This window comes from Nannospalax galili, unplaced genomic scaffold (genome assembly GCF_000622305.1).
Source record: "Nannospalax galili isolate Female #2095 unplaced genomic scaffold, S.galili_v1.0 scaffold140, whole genome shotgun sequence".
Taxonomy (NCBI): Eukaryota; Metazoa; Chordata; class Mammalia; order Rodentia; family Spalacidae; genus Nannospalax; species Nannospalax galili.
The window spans coordinates 10379143-10384182 of record NW_008352267.1 but is presented as its reverse complement, the minus strand read 5'-3'; positions in this window follow the sequence as shown (position 1 = coordinate 10384182).

The following is a 5040-nucleotide window of genomic DNA, read 5'->3' as shown; positions in this document are numbered from 1 at the left end:
AGGCTAACTAAATTAATTCAGGTATTTTCAAATTAAGAGCCACAAGATGTTTTAAACAAAAATCAAAATATTGCTGTAACCGAATTTGATTAGACATCTTAATAGATAATTTAAGTTGATTGTATTTTAAAATATGCTTCTTCATTATGCCACAATATAAGAAAATTATGAAATTTATTTTGTAGAATAATGGATATCATGAAATTCAGGATTATTTTTGAAATACAAATGAGTGAAAACAGAATTAAAAACAAGTAATAGCTAGGCATCACGGCATCCAACTTTAATTCTAGCCCTCTGTAGACAAAGGCAGGAAGATATCCAAGAAATGGAGGCAAAACTGGTCCACATAGCGGCTTCCAGGTGAGCTGGGACTATGGAAACCCTATCGAACCAAACCAACAACCTCCCCCCAAATAAATTTTAAAAACCTAAAAAATAAATAAAAATTTATACACATTGAATTATAGAATTTTGCTATGAAAAAAGAAATATATCAATAGTTTGCCACTGTATTTTCACTATTATTCCCTTCACTTACTTATTACTTTAGTAATTGAAATGATTTCTTCTTTTGAAATGATGGTTTTGAGCAGGCTGAAGTGACTGTCCTGCAATATTTTCATTTTTTTGAATGCAAAAATAATTCAATTGATAGATGTTTTAAAAATAATTGTCAGAAGAATCTAATAATTTTCTTTGTGGTTTTTTGTTTGTTTGTTTGTTTTTTCTTTATTTTTGACAGGATCTCCTTAGGCCCAGACTGTCTGGAACTCACTATACAGAACAGATTGGCCTCCGTCTCACAGAGAATTATCTGCCTCTGCCCTCTGAGTGTTGGCATTAAAGGCTTGAGCCATCATGCCTGGCATGAGTCTAAGGTCTTATATGCAATATCATATTCACTAAAATGTAACAGTGTTACTTCTTTTTTACTCTAGGAAAAATGGAATGTGCTGTGACTATTATTGAAAAGTAAATTACCTATAGTATGACATGAATGTGTGCGTTTATTTGCACGTGGTACTGTTTATTTTTATCTTTGCACACATACTACACAAATCATACTTATGTACGTTACACTTTTGTTGCTGCCTTGAGTTGGCACAGTTTTCACCTGTCCTACTGTGCTGATCTTAGTATACTCTATTAAGGGTGGTTGTTCCTGATTTCACATACGTCATAAAACTATGTTTCACCGAGACTACATTCTTAACTAAACACTGCTTTAAACAGGTCTTATGCATGGTGTCAAACCTGGTGTATGGTGATATGTAAAGCTTCTCTTTTGTGTCCAGAAAACATAATTTCTTTGTCATCATCCACCACTTTGGGTTCTTACAATTTTTACACTTCCCCTTCTGTGACGTTCCCTGAGCTTTTAGGGGAGGGATATAGTACAGATGTCCTAATTAGAATTCAGCATTCCCAAGTCTCTTATTTTCAGCACTTTGACCAGCTGAGGGTATCTATGTTAATTACCATCTGCTTCAAGAAAAAGCTTCTCTGAAGAGAGTTGAGTGATGCATTAATCTATACGTATAATGTTTTTATGAGTCAGTTTAATATTTTGTTCATTTAGCAACATAATAATTGTTGCCTCTCTCCTATGGCCTCTCACTTGCTAGTCCCCAGTTCTTGGTACTGGTAATGGTGGCAGGAATGGACTCCACTCAAAAACAAACTCACCCATTTCAGAAGGGCACTTTTCTTTATGCTTTAGAAAGTAGTCATGGCAGTGAATACATATGAGCACCTTCATGGGCACACACTTACTCTAATGAGTTGATCAATAATGGAAATAGTCTTTTATTACAGGATCTCCTGAATCGATCTCAATTTCATTTGCACCTGAAATAGGCAGGAAATTAGGATGGTTCTCATGTTTCCAGTGATTTTCTGACCCAGAAGCCATTTGGGTTTGAATGACTGATGTTTCCCAAGGTGTCTCAGAAAAATAAGAGACATCTTTTAAATATTCACTGAAAAGTGATATTGAATAAGCTCCATCTTTTGCTTCCATATTACTCCCTGCAAGAATTGTTAGGGAAGGTGAGAATATCATTAAATTATATCATATACATGTATAAAATGTCATAATGAAAGTCATTATTCTGAACTATTGCTACAAATGTATCTTGGGTCTTGTCTTCTAGAAGAAAAGACTTCAGTCCAGAGACAGACATTTTAAGCAGGAGTTTACTTAACAAAAGGCAATCCCCCCAAAATATTTCAATTGGCCATCCCTAAAAGTGAATTTTAAAGTTTTAACGAATATTTAGAGGTGGTGGCATATTATGACATAAGTTACCTTTTTGTCTTTCAAACTCCTATCAGACCTGAGCACCATTTTAGTTATTTCTTCCCACTGTCCTATAAAAAACTACATGAAAAGGAAGGTGCTCTCAAAAACACAATGTAACTTTAAATAAAATCAGGATTTTATGATGATTTCAGACCTTTCATTATTATACAAGTGTGGCAATTGGGAATATGCCCTAGTGCAATAGTTTCTGATACAGTGAGAAAGCTCAAACTACAGGCTCCATGTTGGTTGTATACAAAGGGGCATCTGACTATCAGCAAATACAATTACCAAGATGCAGCTCTGGTTTTTCTTGGTTAACTCCTATATAACTCCTAGTCTAAAAGAAATTGGTATCATAATATATGCTGAAAAAAAAACTAAAGAATTAGATTAGAAAATGCCTGATGCAGCTATTCTTCTGTGGGTTATATTTAAATATTTCCATTGAGCTCAATGAGGTGGTATCAACCAGAACAATTTCAGATGAAAGTGTTTCTTCCTAAATAACGTCAAGTCTACATGTGAGTGCTAGCTCTCATATTGGCTTGGGCATACATGGGCACTATTCTAAGGATTATTGGTAGACTTTTTCAGTTTTTCTAGTGGTTGCACCACTTACTTCTTTAGAGGAATTCTAGCCTGTAGATGTTGGTATTTGTTCCAAAGATTCCAAGAGCTGTTCTTAGTCCCAGCAGGGTTTTGGGGCCCCAGAAGTAGCCACAGGCACATGCTGTGTCCTTGCTGTACTGACTTTGCCTTTGTTTTCAGCATTAATTTTCATGTTCCTGGTGACCCAGAGTGGCATGGATGTTTCTCCCTCAGGCAGTGGTTCAGAGGGCAACAACAGAGCACCAGACTTAGAAGAGCACCAGACATAACCTCCACACAGTTCATCAGCATTACACCCAACTTTATCTCTTTGTGACAAATTAAAGTGCAATAATATATTAATGGGTCAAGGAGACTTAGAAAGGACTGTCTTCACAGTTATATAATTCTGAAACTGGAACCTGACCTTTTGAATACTTACTTAGTGTGATAAACAATAAGTAACGTTTGGGCACTCTCTTACATTATTGTGATGTATTGAACATTAGGTAACTAGCACAGGGACCAGAATCTGAGGATCACTGTTTGGTCTGACCACATAGCTTCAGGTTCAGGTTGACAAATAGTACGTTCATAAAAAGAGATACTTTAGATAAATCTGTTTTTTAGATCCTTTCAATTCTTCCAGTTAGTGAAGCATACAAATATAAAAATCAAGAAATACAGAAACTTTACATATTTAGTTGGGGAATATTAGAAGCTTCAATGGATCTACTTAAATTTTCACTAATGTTTGTGTCCCTATGGACACTTATTCCTCTGAGGGGGGGTCCTGCTGTAGACAATTGCCTGCAGAGAGTTAGCCAACAAAGGAGGAGTGCTGGTGCCATTTTGGTACAGAATTGCCTGAAAAAATGGCCCTGGTTTCTCACCCATGTGGACTTGAGAGGGGGCATTTACTGACCTGGGGTGAGACCACAGGCCCACGAGGCATGGGAAAAAGCTAGCAGAGACTGTGGGTGGGGTATGGAAGCGATCTGGACCAGTGGGCTGCTGAGCCATAGAGTGGAATGGGTTGCCAGGTGTTCGCCTTTTGTGATGTGCTGCCTGTTCATTCACCTTTGTACGTTACTCTATTCCCCCTACCCAGGATATAAACTATGGAAAATTCAGATAAAGATGTGGAATGTGGTTTGTCTACCTGCTTCAGGGGCAATGGACCCTAAGAGAACTCAGGCAACAATGTAAATTGATGTAAAGAAGAGAATTACTTTGAAATAATGATTCCATATATCTTCTAAGAATGAGATAAAATTGAACATGTATCAACTTGTATGTCATTTTTAAATACAAGTCTCAAAAGGAAAATAGAAAAGTTGGCCACTGAACCAGTTTAGGAGGCCATGAAAGCCTAGTGATCTCCCTCGCAACACTAATAAAAAGATAGATGAAAACCAACTCCACCAAGTTGTCCTTTAAATTCCACAAATGAATCACACCCTGCACATCATACATACATTTAAACACACTAATAAAAACTAAAGTAATGTTTAAAATTTTAGAAAATTAAAAACCTCTTTTAGTAATTAGTATGTTATTCAGATTTTCTACTGCACCATGTTTCCCAGGACAAAATTTTTGTGTGATTTATTCCAAAACATTCACATTCTGTAAGATTTTCAATTAATGTGAAGGAAATATATAGAACCAAATGAAAAGGACTAGTTCTTGAAAATATTTGCATTTTATAACACATAAACTCTAAGACTATATGGATATAGATGCACACACTTATTGAAAGCCAAATATAATTTCCTGAAATAGCATCTCAAGGCAAACACTCTCTCAAAATAGGACTGACAGAATGAAATAAGGCACTAAATAATTAAAATAACAAAACTTCTCAAAACTGTTATCCAAATATAAGATTTCCCATTAGACTAAGAAAGCTTAGATTTGTGAGTATTTTCAGTAATATATAAATAGGAGTTTGAAAATTTCATTATATCAAATAATATGTTACTTAAAAGCATAAAACTTCAGCAATGTATCACTTAACTCATGAGCCTCAATTATAGTACTTAATATAATATATTTGTTTAATATTAAATCCAATTCTTAGCAATTTGTTTTGGTAGTGATTAAATATTATGTAAACTTTTTAGTTCTGTTTTATTTATGAA